Source organism: Medicago sativa, chromosome 7, assembly GCF_051527215.1.
Source record: "Medicago sativa cultivar Bolivia chromosome 7, Bolivia_mono, whole genome shotgun sequence".
Classification (NCBI taxonomy): domain Eukaryota; kingdom Viridiplantae; phylum Streptophyta; class Magnoliopsida; order Fabales; family Fabaceae; genus Medicago; species Medicago sativa.
In genome coordinates, this window is record NC_140755.1 from 27,871,512 (window position 1) to 27,888,724 (window position 17,213).

At 34.8% G+C, this 17,213-nt stretch overlaps 1 long non-coding RNA gene across 2 annotated transcripts; it reads left to right on the forward strand.

The window, feature by feature from the left end:
- The first annotated feature begins 2,159 nt into the window (after positions 1-2,159).
- Positions 2,160-9,401, forward strand: LOC146905324 (uncharacterized). 2 transcript variants are annotated; one of them, XR_015017917.1, is made up of 3 exons: positions 2,160-2,487; positions 2,584-2,721; positions 9,114-9,401. It is a non-coding gene; the product is annotated as an uncharacterized LOC146905324 (long non-coding RNA). The 2 variants fall into 2 exon arrangements; XR_015017916.1 differs by having other exon boundaries at positions 2,163-2,487; positions 9,152-9,401.
- Positions 9,402-17,213: the final 7,812 nt, after the last annotated feature.

Genomic DNA, 17,213 nt, shown 5'->3' on the forward strand with positions numbered 1-17,213 from the left:
CTAAATATATTCTTCCACTAAATATATTTCTCTCACTAAATATATTTCTCCACTAAATAATAAAATAGGGGCTACTAATAAATATTAACACACAACAAAAATATCAATTATCAAATATATTAATTAATTTATAAAAGAAAAGACCCTAAACTCAAACAAATAAATAAATAATAAAAATAGGGCGTTACAAAAAACACTGATCAGAAGCAAATAGAATTCTGCTTCTGAAGTGAAGTTCAGGACTAACTTGCAGCGGATAAAAACACACACACAGAGAGAGAGAGAGAGAGAGAGAGAGAGAGAGAGAGAGAGAGAGAAGAAAGACATAAAGCACTTATACATGTTCCTTCCACAAACCGGAAGTAGTCTGGTTCCCCTTGCACTTCCAAGGAGAGTTCACTATAATGTAATATATGATTACAACTGTTCACTGCTAAACTTAGCAAGAGACTTCAAACTGCTCAAGCACAACTGCAAGAGACTTCCTATGCTCCTGAACACAATCAAGAGACTTTTAATGCTCAAGCACACCTGCAAGAGACTTCTAATCAAACAGAATTACAAAGAAAATTGTTTGAGATTGAATACTTGATATACAATCAGTGGTGTTCACAATACAAATCAGATACAGACTCTTAAGACTCTAGAGTTTCTAAGATATGAAAGTTGAAAAAGAAATTCTAAGTGAACTTTTGAATGCAGAACAATTTCAGCAGAGTTTTGGCACTTGTAAATTGTTGTTGAGTCCTTTGCCAGTCTCTAAGTCTTCACTCCTTTATATAGAGGTGTGAAAGTGACGTTGTGATGCCAGCACATCAAAATAGAGTCGTTTGAAGCCTTGATCAATCACCAATGATCTTTTGCCTGATATGGTTATTGTCCTATGAAGGATCAATTTCAAATCTATTCCTATTGTGAAGAAACATTGTTGCAGGCAGAGTTGTTTTTCTTGTCTTGTAGCAGAGACAAAAACAGAGTAGTGAAGGTAGTGGTTGTACACTTCGTAAAATTGTACTTTGTCAACGCTCTTTGAAGAATAAGCATCCAATGCCTTCAAATCCTTTCAAAATGACTGTTGCTTCACTCTTCCAGTCTTCTGCAATGCTTAGACGAGTTTAAATCCATTGAACAACTTTTGAAGCTTTATGTCTTGCATCTCCTTATGAACTTCAGCTTCTGGTGATGAACTTGCTTCTGATGAGATGCTTCTGATGAACTTGCTTCTGATGACGTCATCACTTCAGGAGCACTTTGACTTCAGGAGCACTTCTCTTCAGATGTTTTAATTAAGCTTCCTTATTGTTGATTCCTTAGCTCTCTTTTGTTCTTCCAGAACCTATTTAAGATGTCAAATTTTTGTCTATGGTCCTGTACACTTGAACAAATATTAGCTTATCCAATTGACAATTTTTAATACCTTGTTATCATCAAAACTCTCAAAGGTTTATCGTTAAACACATTTTGTTCCAACAAACTTAAGAAGAGGTTTTGAACAAAGGGTGACATTGTTACATGGACGTGCCACATCGGCATAATGCAACATAATCATGTAAAAATCAATTCATTTTATAAAATAAAAATAGAAGCCATAATAAAGAAGATCAAATGTATTAAAATTAATTCTTTGCCTTGTACCAATTTTTTTTTTTGATTATTTGCCTTTTTATTCATCAATTGATGTGTTACCTTTTCGTCTATACTTTTTATTCACTAATTGATTATTTACCTTTTTGTTACTGCTAAATTTAATGGTTGTCGTACAATCAATATTTTAAGTGATTACTTCTCATCGATTGCCATTGCCCCAATTTAACCATTGTTGGCGGACATGCATGTGTTTCCATTATTGTTTAATGATGTCATTTTTATGAAAATAGATGAATGGTTCATTTTCCATGTCTTGGTGGATCTATAAATTCAAAGTTCCCATTTTGAAATTGCAAGATAAAAGGAGCGCTAGTATCAATTTTAGTTATCAAAATAAATGAATGGTTCATTTTCCATGTCTTTGTGGATCAATAAACTCAATACTTTGATGCTAGAAATTGCACTTATCACATACCAACATAATATAATGTTGGTTTTCTTCTCTCTATTATGAAAGAATAGATAAGAAATAAATAATAATAATAATAACAATAATAAGGAAAGGTTGGTGAATAAAAATGAAATGTAATTATTTGAAAAATTGGAGTATATATTATATGAGTTATAGGGTCAAATATGATTCAACAATATACTTTAGAGACATTTAATATTTTTTTTTCTAATTTTAAAGACAAGTTTCTTCCAACAACATATTTATTAAAAACTATTCAATTGATGTAAACATAAAAAGAGGGATTTTAGTATATAATGTGATCAAACCATTTTAAATATGTTACACGAAAAGGTGAAAATAAATGGCTGAAACTCTCAAAATTGTTTATATTGTGATCCTTTTGGTTTCCCTATGTCTTGTTGTTGTTGACGGCATATCGATTTTGGGTTATGACATGTCCTCATTCAGATTTTTTTGTTGATTTTTTATATAATCTTTTACCCTTTTTTGTAATATTTATTTATCTTTGTCTAACATTACAGTGCGATGTCAAAGTACTAGCGATTGTTATACAGCATTTAAGTTTGCTCCTGAAAGTTATCGAGAAAGTATGAGGTGCGTTAAAGGTTATTGTTATGAGGTGCGTTACAGGTTATTGTAAAAACCTCAAAGTTGTTAAGGTAATGAAATTTTTCTATTGCGTATAAATCTTTCACTTTATTTGCTCACACTAATGGTATTACTCTTATTATTTCTCTCACATATTCATATATTTTTCTGAACTTTCAATTTCTTTGATAGCCTTAAATGTATGTTAAATATTTTTCAAAGACACACATACATACATACAAATATATATATATATATATATATATATATATATATATATATATATATATATAATGAGTATAAGGGGTGTTCTGGCCAATAAAAAAATATAAATGCTCTTAAAGGAAAAACATTTAAATATATTACAATGAAAACATATATGGACTATGAATCTAAAACTTTAGAAATTTGGGACGAAAGTAATTAAAATTTTCAATTAAAACACTGCACATGAGAAACCACACATCCTTGATTCAATCATGCAACACCTCTGATGTTCCAGAAACCATTTGTTTTATCTATCTATGTTTATCCTATAATCGTTAGTTATTATTTCAAGTGATTTTACGGGTATATGAGTGCTAGTTTTTTCATGATATTATTTCTTATTTCCTTACTTTGTATGTGTACTGATCATGTTGTGTTTCTACATGCTTTTAATTTGATTTAGTGTTTAATTTAATGTATCGATATTATATTTGTCTATTTTTTTTTAAAGACAAATGGGTGCAGATGGATCTGCAACATCTAACGTAGATGAAAGTAAAACAAATAATAACAACCCAAATAGGTGATACAAAACCGCCCTAAAGGACAAATAATTACTAATCTAAGTCTGAAGCAAGCAAACTATTGCACACAAATGCACAATTTAGCGAACCTGTTGCGTACGGGCATGAAACCAAATTTAAATAAAAAGAGGTTTATGACCGTTTACCAGCACTGAACCAAGATCTTGAGAGGAATGAGTGAACCCGAACGCCAATACAGAAAACAAGTTCACTCACCGACAACCCATTGCAACAAAAAAAAACAACAAGTATTCGTGGATATTTTTAGTCTAACAGTCCTTTGTCAAACTTTCGTAAAACAATGACTTGAACAGAAACAACGATGACGTGAGTCACCGTCGTTGCGAATCTAGAATCCAAATAAACAATTAGAAGCCAACAAACAACATATGCTCCAGCCAAAGATCTGACTGCTCGAACCCCAAAAATTACCAAACATTCGCTAACCAAAAAAACCTCTGTAAAGTCAAGGAGGTTCACAAATGTTATTGATCGACGATAAAAGGATCTGCAAAACATTATGACAAGTTAGCCACAAACTAAAAACAATAACAAATCAGATCGCCACTGTTAATTAACAAGCTCATTGTCGTCTTCTAGAAACCAGATCTAATAAAAACCCATATGAATTCCTTGACATAATTTGATTTAAATTGAACAACCAACATTTAATCCATCAGATGATGCAAAAAATAAGAGTTTAAAACTAAAACAAGTAAAAATAAAATAAAAAACCTATTTCATTCAGTGCTCGTTTTGACCGAGCCCAAATGGGGTTTGATGGAGATGTTGCAGCAAGGTTGAGCAGACCGTTGCCATCATCAGAGGCCACATTGTGAAAGAGAGATTTGGATTTGGGATAGAAGGTGGTGGTTGAGAATCTAGTGAGAAGTAATAACTATTATTTTAATTATTGTCTAAAATGCTAGTATTTTAGTATGAGTATTTTGAGAATAATGTTTAAATTTGAGTGGGGGAATAAAATAAGTAATTTTGTGTGTTTATGTTGTTGGTCCATGTTTCTAGAAAACATGAGACGAAAGAAAAATAATATAGCTGTGGGTGTGTGTGTGTTTGTGTGTGTTTGAATGAGTTTTTGGCCCATGTGTCAAGTGAGAGAGAAAAAAAACTAATATACTAGAGAGAGAGAACAACAATGACGGAATAAAAAGAAAATGAAGATGTCACAAGTAACATATTTTAGACGGCAGCCATGCAGAAAAATGTATAGAAAAATATATTTGGCGCCAATCAATTGTGTAAAAAAAATAAAGGTTGCAGTTTCTCGTCCTCTAATGGGAAAATAGATTTTTGCTGCGGGACAAGGATTAGCATGTGAAAACGCATCAAAAACAGGTGTGGGGTGAAAATTATTTCAAATTCATAGTATAAAATAAGTGTAATGAATGGGAAAATAATATTTTTAACGATTTCATCGTGGATCAATACAAATGGTCATAGTCCTTTGAGTGAAAATCGTCTAATGTGAAAATCTGGAAATGTAGGATTAAAAGAGGAGTTAGAAACTATATTAAGGTCTTGATTGATTTAAATGATTTTAAATTTTTTTGATTAATGCAATTGTGAAAATTCGTGTTTTACTCTTGAATTGTAGTAATAGTTTGATTTGATTATTTGAATTATTTGATAATTTATACATGTGACATGCTTGTAAATGATTTGGGATATGATATTCTGAGGTAATAATACATAAGTAATGAATTTGTTGTTCAACTTGAGATGTATTACCTCAGATATTGAAATAGTGATAGTTCCAAGTCATGCTGCAAATGGTGCTCTTAAGTTAATAAGGAGAGGAATTAGATGTTTGAGGTCTTGAAGTAGACATTATTTTCACAAAATATAGGTATGTTCTGACAAGCCTAAGTGATGTTTGAGGAGTTTCTAATTCATAGGGTTGGTAAGATACAGGATGAACTGAGACCTAGGGCTGCTCCTTCGGAAGGCGTGGTGCACAGGCCCCTTTTCCCACCAAATATCATTTTGATAAGCCGGCCGCCGATTACTCCTTCGCGGAGGGAGATCTTACTCCTTCTGGTAGATGGTTGAAGTCTTCCCTTCAAGATTTCATCGCCAACTTTAGTGTCAATATCTTAAATTGATAGTTAGTAAAAATTGAATAAAGTGGCAGTTCTCAAAAGTTGAAACGTGTCCCACTAAGTGGGATTTGATGACATCATAAAAGGTTTTTTCAACTGCCTTTGGATGGTGATGATAGTGATGTTATCTATGACGGGAAAGATATGTTCGACGAAGTTCAAAAACGTCCTTTTCTTCTTCTATCTGAAGATACAAACGAAAAAGACATTTTGGGGGTCAATTTGTTAGCCTGTATTTTCGACAGGCAACAATAAATACAGTCAATTAAAGTTTGAATCAAGATTTGAAGGAATCTAAATCAGTTTGACGCACTAGCTGGATCGAGTTCGTGGACTTAAAAGATGTCTAAGGTATCGAAGCAAGCAAGATATCGAAGAGAAGTTGGTGCTAGATCGACAAGCCAAGCAGCAGTTACTGTCGAAGAGATGTCATTTGAAATTCAAAATATGTATATGGTAATTATTAGCGGTTACTTAGTATAAAGAAGAGTTTTTCATAGGAAAAACAGGTCACAATTCACATACACACAAAACTTACACACTCAAACTATCTGCACATTAGGACAAACGAGTAAACAAGTTGCAAATGTATGAATCTGGGTACCATTTTACATTCATTTATGTAATTTAAGTTTATCCTTTAAATTCTTTGCAATTTACTCTTTCCTTTTTAGCAATTTACTTCAACGGATTCAACGTGTGTTTGATTTCGGCAGTTACATTCGCATTTTACATCAAGAACATTCATACTTTCTGCCAGACATAAACACAATATGCCCCGAGATTTACTGGTTGATCTCTAAAGTTAACCGTTTCGGAAGTTTGTTTACCAAAAACCAGGGTAAACAAATTGGCACGCCCGGTGGGACTGTTTGTGTTTTTTGTTTCAGAAACAAACGGAAAAAGCGTTGTTTCTTAGTAGTTTTTTCATTATGTTTAAAATCTTGTGATTCTTGTTGTGTATGTTCTTAAGAAATAAGAAGAAACTCCCAGAAATGGTACGTAGTACACATATCAATGATTCACAATCTAATCCATCAAATCCATCGGTGGCAGATCCTGGGTAAACAGCGAGCTACGACATGGTTAAGGGGGGTGCCCTTGAACGTCCGACAAATGACATATCTCGTCTCTTGGAGGAAGGAGAGGAAAGGCTTCAGCACATCACTAATTTCCACTAGGCGGCCCTGAAGGAAGCTAAGGACGTGGCTGCGAAGGAGGCCTGATAGGAGGCTGAGAGGGAAGTTCGAGAGATTACCTAAAAACTAGCAGCCAAGCTTAGCGAGACTGCCGCCAAGCTTATGGATGTTGAGAAGGAGACCAAGGAGGCGACAAAATCTCCTTCTTCTTTTGACAAGCAGGTGACGGACCTGTATGTTGAGCGTGACTGTTTAAATCAGAGGTTGGTTGATGAGTCTTCATAGACTGTTTATTGGAAGACCCATGCTAAGGAGGCTGATACCAAGATCTCCCTTCTAGAGAAAGAACTACAATCCCGTGATGCGGTGAACAAACTTGTTTATGCGGACATTGAATCCCTTGGTCAGGTGGCAAAGGTTCTGGTGGGTAAGGAAGTTGTTGCTTTTGAAAAAGCTTTGGCCGATAAAGTCTTAGCGGAGGAGGAAGTTTTGTCTCAACGAGGAAGAGCGGACGAGGTGGTATCTCTGGCCGAACAGTGTTGGAGGCATGGTTTTAAGGATGCCCATGCCCAGGGGGAATTCTTTCAAGCTCCTTTCAAGGTCGACCGCTCCAAAGTTTATCCCGAGCTGGAGGCCCATCGGTCGGCACAGCCTGAGGATCAGCCCGCCGATCAGGGGATGTTTGAATGAATTGATTTTTTTTGCCCATACTGTTTCGGGCTTTGTTTTCTCTTTTGGTTGTTAAGATTTCCACTGTGGCGGCTGTCTTGTATCAGACTGTTGTTTTGTTTTTCCACATGCTTCATATTTCTTTGCTTAATACGTTGCATATTGTTGTTTTTACTTCATGCCGAGTTCGGAAGAAATTTCTTGCGAACGTGCGCCTTCTTCTGCCCCTCTTCGCGTTATTTGCATTTTAATGTCGCGTTCAGATGAGATTTTCTCTGATCGCGCGCCTCATTCTCTGACTCTTCGCGTTATTGTATTTTTAATTCATGTCACATTCGGGGGAGATTTTCTCTGATCGCGCGCCTCCTTCTCCCTCTCTTCGCGTATTTGCATTTATAATTAATGTCGCGTTCAGAGGGGATTTTCTCTGATCGCGCGCCTCCTTCACCCCCTCTTCACGTTATTGCATTTTTAATTCATGTCGCATTCGGAGGAGATTTTCTCTAATCGCACGACTCCTTTTCCTCTCTTCGCGTTATTGCATTTTTAATCCATGCCACGTTCGGAGGAGATTTTCTATAATCGTGGGCCTCCTTCTCCCCCTCTTCGAGTTATTGCATTTTTAATTCATGCCGCGTTCAGATTTTCTCTGATCGCACGCCTCCTTTTCCCCTCTTCGCGTTATTGCATTTTTAATTCATGCCTTGTTCGGAGGAGATTTTCTATAATCGCGTTCCTCCTTCTCCCCCTCTTCGCGTTATTTCATTTTTAATTCATGCCGCTTTCAGAGGAGATTTTCTCTGATCGCGCGCCTCCTTCTCCCCCTCTTCGCGTTATTGCCTTTTTAATTCATGCCGCGTTCGGATGATATTTTCCTTTCTTTATCCATTTTGTTTCATGCAAGAATTGCGTTGTCCATGCGACATTGGTTGTCTTTATGCATTTTGTTTCATGCAAAAATTAAGTTGTCTGTGTGCCTTTGGTTGTCTTTATGCCCGGGGGGGTCATGACCGGCCAAGGTTTAGTCCCCCTTGTACGGGGTTTAGGGGCCAGACACTCGTCCTTATGGGTGGCTAGCCCTAAGGTGGATCTGTTACGATTGTTTAGGCCTTTGTTCCACTTGTCGATACTAGAGTTGAATGTTGTTAATGATGATGATGATGATGTTTTATGTTGTTGAAATATTACATGCAAAATGATGATGAAATTGATGGTGAATGCATGCATGTATTATGAAGGTGAAAAATGAAGATGAATTGTTGTTGAACATGTGGATAGTGAGTCATATATTCATGCATCATAAGTTAGGATATTTATATCCAATGAAGATGTTTAGGATATTTATATCCAATGAAGATGATCGAATACTTTGTATTCAAAATGAAGATGATTATGATACAGATGTATCTAAGGTGACGACCTTGAGGTGATCGGTACCACATGCATATAGAGTTGTGTCTAGGTGCATAACATACATTCGGTAAATGGTGAAATGTGTCATGTATGCTTATGTGCTCGGTGACTAGTTGAAAATTTGTGAAACTTGGTGACTCACATACTTGGTGAAATTGGCGAATATGTGAATTGTGTGGGTGTACTTGTCTTTTATTATTCTTGTATATTTTGTGGATTTATAATGATGTCGAGTTACTTTAATGTCATTTAATCAATGGAATTTAATTATGTCGTAATGTTTCATTTGATTATGCTTAATTGTGAATTGTGAACTAACCTCCAATGGTAGTTTGGTTAACAACCTACATTATTCATATGGATGGGTAGGCGTGCAGGAGTAGTTGCTTGCATTGGTGAGTTGCTTGAGGAAAGCTCGAAGCTTCCTCGTTTACTGCTTTTTTCGGAGTTGAATGTGTTGGCTCTGATTAGGGTGTTTTTCTGTTTGGAGTCTTATAACTATTTGATGTTTTATGACTCAGTTGTTGAGAAGAGATTTTATATTTGGTGATGTAGTATGATTCTATGACATGGCTACTTAGATCTTTTACTAAATGTAGTTGTGACGTTGTTTTTATTCCGTTGCGATGATTTGAGTAGATGATTATTTATGCATGCTTGGCGATTTATTGACGAAGTAACATCTAGATTCTTGATATGCTCGTATCATTAGCGTAATTTATCGCTTTTAGAGTTTAGGGTGTTAAATTATTTATATAGAGGGTCTCTATTTATAGCATGAGGTTACTTAGGGTTTAAGAGAAGAAAACTGGGATTTTTCCATCGATCCAACTTGGAAAACAAGCAAACATGCAAGGGCGCATGGGCACCTGAGGCAGCCCCTCAAGTACGATTTCTTATGTTTTCGTCCCGTTTTCGACCGTTCTTCCGTCTAATACTCTTAGGAATTTGAGATGAATTTAATTCACTTTGTATTCCTTGATCTTCAATTCCATATCCTCGATCCTTCATGTGATGTCTTGATTTGTCGATTTACATGATTCCTCACTACAAAACACTCAAAACACCTATGAAGTTGCATGATCTAGGATAAAACTGAGTTACAACAACTAGAGTGAAAACAATACAATATGCTCCTCAAACCATTGACAAGTCCTCTATCTCTCATCTTATTTGTCTTCAATTGCAAAGAAGAGTACTAAAAAGCATAGCCAAAATGTCATATGATGCCCTGCCATCAGTTTTCATCATAATGTTAAATCCTTACCATTCCATATATATTTCTCTATTTTATATTGAATTCATTCCTAAGGAGAAGGTGTTCTTTTGGTATTTCATGTTTCTTCTCAGAATACATGAATGTATCTTAAACAATAATCAAGCATGTTGTCATGATATATTATCGTTGAGACCATTTGAGTGCAACTTTATTCTCCAAAGACTCACAAAATTCTTCTCATGTTTTGATTATCTTGTCTAATCTAATATCAAACTTCACCTCTCGGTTCTTTATTTGATATTTGAGATATGATTTAATAACAATATCAAACTTCACCTCTCGGATCTTCGTTTGATATTTGATATGAAATTTAGCAACGATGAGATTAGATCAAAACATAAATTCATATGAAATAGAGTCTAGAGTTGGGTTGATTATTTCAACAATCTCAATACTAGAAATCTCTACTCACACATGATCATACTAAACAAGAGATTAAAATATAAAGACACGAAAGTAAAAAACATAAAGATAAATTACTGGAAATGTAAAGAACAGAAAAATAAAAGACAGAATGTAAAAAACTGAAAAATAAAGAACAAAAAAATTAAAGAACAATGCAAAGTTTTGATTCCAACTATAGAATAAGTTTACAAGTGTTCGACCTTCCTATTGTCTCAGAAGTGAGGTCTATTTATAGCCTATAACCATAGACAATGTATAAAAGAACGAGTTCCAAGTCATTAACTAAAGAATTCGAAGAGTTTGTAACAACCATTTTTGATTTGCACATGACGCACAGTCGTGCTTTAAGGGCGCATGATGACATGTCATCTCACGTTATCTTAGCATGCTTTTCTGCCATTTTCAGTAGGTTTTAGCAGCAAAAAGAAGGATTAGAAAGATTGTATTTTATTTCAGGACTTTTGTATTGTTTTCTTTAATTGAGTATGTATTTCTATTTTTCCCGAAACATAGCAATTTTAGGGTTTTTTTGAAGTAATTAACGAAGAAATCATTCAAATCGGTAAAACAAGAACATCCGAAGATTTGTGAAGACTTTGGGAAGACCAAGAATGAAGATTCAAGATGCCTTAGAAAACTTTATAATGGGAGAAATTCAGTTCCCAAGTTTTGAGACAAGTTATTTGAAGACGAAGACCTAAAAACGATGAAAATTGGAGAAACTGGACCCAACAGGCAAAACCATACGCCTTAGGCACATGGGATGTGCTTAGGGCATAGGGCATGGAAAAAACATCACATAGCACATCCCATGTGCCTAGGGCATGGAAAAAAACATCACATGTGCCTAGGGAAAGTAGCATGCGCCTTCGACACATCTAAGTTAACATTTGGTGCACATTATACATCTACCATGAGCCCCGAGCATATAAAATGCGAGGGGCACATACGTAATTTTATATGTTTTTGCGGGTTTTAGCTCACGTTTTTATCCCAAACCCAGTTAGAAATCTCCACTATAAATATCAGTCTTCCTCATTCAGAGTTCCTCGTTCAGAACTATGGCAGTTCAAGAGGAAGACAACTTTGGAGCTTCAGGAGAGTTTCCATCTTCTCCTTGATTTTCTAAGGTATGTTTTTATCTTTAGTAATTTGTTTTTAGTTACCATGTGTAACTAAATATTTTTAGGTTAGAGTTTTAAGTTGAACCTCTATATATTTTTGTTGGATATTTATTTAATTTAATGTTGTTTTATTTAATTTATCTTTTGTTTGCTATTTAGTTTTATTAGGAAATTCCTTAGTTTATTTTTGTAGTAGGTGCAACCCTAGTTTAGGTACTTAGGTTGTGACAGGGCCTAACATTGATATTACTATCTTGCTTATTATATCTTGATATTTATAGCTCTATACTAATATCTATCTATCTAGGAAGTAATTAGTTAGTGATTAGCGAAAGATACCGAAAGAGAGTTGACCCTAGTAGTAAGTACTTAGGAGGTGACATTACTAAGACTGAGTAGTAACTCTGCTGAACCTAGGATGTAACTGATTACTAATTATGGAAACAAGTACCTATTTGAAGGAAATAAGTCGTAGCCTAGTATAACCATTCTCTTAAACCCTTGGTAAGGTAGACGTAGATTAGGGCTGCCCGTTTATAGAACTACTGAGAAGTGAGAGAGAGTGTGCTATGAGTTCCTAAGATTTATACATGGGCAAACCTACAAGAAGCTTGGCCTTCATTGCCTTGGTAAATCTTGGAAAGCCAATTTAAGTCTTTGCTTTCAATTAACTTAGAGATGGTAAGACCCCTTACATAAGGATCACCATGTGATCAGCAGGTGCAACCAGACTTAGGAGGGATAGACCTAGTTAACCGAGATTTATAGACGCCACACGTAAGGATCACTGTGTGATCATCAGGTGCTGCTTCCAACGAACTCATCACTTGTATAGTCTACTAAGATAGATAAACGCAACATGACTGTTTTCTAATATCCAACAATATAAAAAGGGGGGATTCGAAGAATCCTAACCGCTGCTTACTTTTCTGCAACAAAAAACAGGTAAACTTGCTCTGTTGCAAACAGATAAAAATTGCAACTTATCACTTGTATAGTCTACTAAGATAAATAAACGCGACATGACTGTTATTTAATATCCAACAATATAAAAAGGGGGGATTCGAAGAATTCTAAGCGCCGCTTACTTTTCTGCAACCAAAAACAGGTAAACTTCCTACGTTGCATGTAACGCCCTATTTCTATTAAGCGGTAAAATGCGCGAATATATCAGAAATATTCTAGAAATAGATGTTACGTCTCCGAATAAACCACAATCATACATGCATAAAGATCATGTTACACAACATACCAGCGGAACAAACAGATAAATTCATAAAAATCTCTGGATCTCCAAACATAATACAAATGTATTCTCCAAATCTCAAATAACAGAATATCTCCACAACTCCCAAAATACAAAGTCAAATAAACAACATGCAAAGACTATCCTAGATCAGAGCCCTAATCTAGACACTTGCATGAAAAAGAGGAACTCCACTCCTCGGCATCAACAAGCAACAACTATTTATCCTGCACTTCATCTACCCGTCCATACAGAAAGGTAGGTGGTAAACCACTGAGGGTTAGCATTACATCATCATAATCCACGAAAAACATTTATTATGAACATTGGAAATAAAAGGATATATTCAAGAATAGCAATTCATACATATTATTCACAAGTAATCTCAACTCATGCATATTATCATTCCAAGTTCATCTCCACAAGTGTATCATACACATATACCATTTCACCTTGTCAATCAACAATTAACAATCAATAATCCAATTCACAAGCACAGTTATCAAAACTATCATCAAACACCTTGCAAATGCAATTCAATCCACCAACAGTGGATGCAATGATTCTAGACTCATCTAGATGCATGTGGTACCAAATCACCTCAAGGTCGTCACCTTCGATGCAACAAAAACATCGTACTCACCTCAATTGGATATAAAATCCGCCACCATCAGTCTTGGATATAAAATCCACCACCATCAGTCATGAATGCATGAACATATGACTCAACTATAAATGCATATGTTCACACAAACAATAATCACCTCACCATCACCAATACATGTATATATGCAATCATCAATAATTCACCACCAATATATCATATATACAATCACCAACAACATTCAAAAATCACACAACATAAAGTTGTCACATAATTACACCACCAATCATTTTCACATAACATATAACAATTCTCCATAAAGGATTCACAATCAATTGGTTCTCAAAAGTCATCTTTAGTCAAGTTCGTCTCTCAAAATCACAACAATTAAATTAATTGAACATTTAAGTCAAAACCAAGTAAACAAGTTCCAATGCCTCAACTAAGCATACCTCTAGAACACATATGAGTGCAGTAGAGGATACCTTGGCGTTTCACCGGCCAAATACGACGAATTCTTGAAAAACTCAAAGTTCGTCTCATTTTATCACTTTCCCAAAATTTTCCATTTTCAAAGAAAAACAAGTTCAAACTTGATGAAACCAATCACAACCATTTTTAGAAATCATATAAACATTATACAACTCTAATCCCACTGCAATTTCCAGAAAAAAATGAGTTTTCGGAAAAAAATCGACGTTTAGACCGTTTTTATAAAAGTTAGATGATTTTCACAAATCCAAGTCCAAACCAATTCAAATCATGTTCCAGTAGGATTATAGGTATAAACAGAGGTGAATTAAGTCCAAAGAAACATTTTAGAAGTATCGGATTGGTCCCTAAGTGCACGAAACGAAAAATCAAAAGTGGCTGAACCTGTGCAAGTTTGCTTAAGCGAAGGCACAGTTCGCTTGAGCGAACTCAAGTCAGAACCTACATGCTGGTTCGCTTACGCGTTCGCTTAGAGTTCGCTTAAGCGAAACATCACAGTTCTGCAGCAAAAATATTACGGGTTCCAACCCTTTTCACCCCAAAATCTAATTTTCAATCCCCCAATTCACCAAAAAAAGTTCCAGAAAGTGTTTATAGGTCAATATAAGTTCAATACACTTAAACACATACAAGTTTTGGAATTAAAGCATCAACATAACAAAATTCACCAAATAATCATCACTTCTTCAACTTTCGACAACAATACAAAATCTCTTCATCAATTCTTCAATCTTGATACCCAAAGCACCAATTCAACAACAGCATATTCCAAATCAATAACAACAACCAATGAACACAAATTCATGCATAATTCAACACCACAACATCAATTCTTATCAAACTTGCTCAAGAACACAAAGCACCAACAACTATGCAATTAAACATGTTAATTCACATACTAACATACAATTATCTTATAAATCATGTTCTCAAACATAACAACAACAATCATGCACGAATTTACAACAATTAGATTCAATTCATCAATTTCACAATGGGTAAAGAGAAAAAGTTATGAATTATGGTTGAAATCTAACCCTCTTACCTCTAACACCAAGATTCTCTAACCCAAGCCTCAATTTTGCTCCTAGATGTTGAATCCCCTCTTTGCCTTCTAACCCTTGTTGTTGTTGTTGTTGCCTCTAGTCTCTATCTCTTCTCTTCCCAAATGAAATGAAATGAATAATGTTTGTAAAACCTAGTGTTACCAACAACTAGAGTTTATATACTAGCTCTACTCAATTGGGCTTATCTCTTAAACCTTAATGGGCCTAACCCATTTCTATTCTAACACCCAAAATGTCACTACTCACTTAATGGTAAATTATAACACTAACGGTCACTCAATGGTAATTAAAATAATTACTACACCCTCTCTAGTAACTTGGTAAAATAATACTCCTACTAAACATTAAAAATAATCCTCATCCAAAATTACAAAATTACCCCTACTCTCAAAATGACCAAAATGCCCCTAAATCCAAAATGACTAAAATACCCTTCTACACCGAATTCTACAATTCCCAACCAAAAATATACACAGAGGCAAATAATCACATAAGAGCACATATATCACACATAAATAAATAATAAAATAAAAACTAGCGAAAATCGGGCTGTTACATTGCAAACAGATAAAAATTGCAACTCTTCTAACCTTTATCTTTTATTTTATCGTCAAAACCAAAAATAAGTAACGCGAATTGTTTAGATGAAACGACAATCCTTGTGGATACGATAATCTACTTATCATTTTATTACTTGGTAAACAATTTGGTACACTTGCCTAATCCGCACATCAACGCTCAATCGTGCTTTCCTTTCTAACTTTTGATACTATGTTGTATTCAGAGAGGCACTCGGTTGTGCTTAAAAGGTGCACAGCTGTGCGTGTTGCTACTGCCTTGCTGTGCACGAGCTGACTGCTAGAGAGCATGATGATTTAGCTTTATGACATTTTCATTGGTTTTACTCCTCTTTCTTGGCTCTTATTCCTTGGGCTTGATTCAGCTACATTGCTCATCATAAAATTTGATTCTAAAAACAAAAACTAATGCTTTGTATTAAATAAATCTAAAATAGAACTAAAATAATTTAATTGTATCGAATTCAAATGCTAAAAGCATCCTAAATGTGACTTATCAATGAAGCATATTAGGATTGACAACCCTAATTTTGTTTGCTCATCATAAAATTTGATTCTAAAAACAAAAACTAATGCTTTGTATTAAATAAATCTAAAATAGAACTAAAATAATTTAATTGTATCGAATTCAAATGCTAAAAGCATCCTAAATGTGACGTATCAATGAAGCATATTAGGATTGACAACCCTAATTTCGTTCGAACCAAACAATACTAAATTGTTTAGTTTCTAAATTAATTTCTTTTAGTAGAATCTAAGTATGAATAATTTAGGGCTATAACTCATCTTAAGGGAACGCCACAATTATATCTGTTTGAATTGCGGCGATATTAAATTCATCATGGAGTCATGTTATACTTTCTTAAATCTAAAACGACAATTCATAAACTAATAATCAAGCGAGTTGAATCCAACAAAGACGAAATTAAATGAGATATTCAAGGATTCTCTAATCACCGTAATATTTCTGAATCACAAAACCTATGCTCACATTGATCAGGACAATTAAAACCTTTCAACTACTTTCAGTTTCTTCTGTTATTTACTTTTACATAAATTTCTCTAATTCCGAGTTAAACGACAATCCTTGTGCATACGATAACTTGCTACTTTATTACTTGAGTACAATTCTGTGCACTTGCTGACACATACACCATCAAGTTGTTCTGAAGTCTGATCAACGTTCACTTAATTAACAAACCTAATCCGAAATTCCCATGGAATTCTTCATGTGGTCACCATATAGAGTGGATAAGGATTTCTAATTGTTTTGAATAGCACATTTTTAATGGCCATAACTTGACCTTGTCCTAAACACTCATCCAATAAATCTTCCAAAAGTACTAAACATTTTATGTTTGAAATCTATCACGCGTATAACTAAATATGAAGATGTTAGGACACAAATATCAACCTCATTGATCTGTCTCATCACATACGTTTATCTCCCGCTTTCACAATTATTAGGCTACTAGGCACTAGGGACATATATTCCCATATTGAAACGTGGGGTGCTACCGTCGTCGTGGTGCCACTTTAAGGAAAGAAAATAAGCACATGACAAACACTCAGTTCATTTGCACGGAAGCGGATTCAGTGCCTTTGGCACTCGGTAACTTTGTGACTTTGACCAATA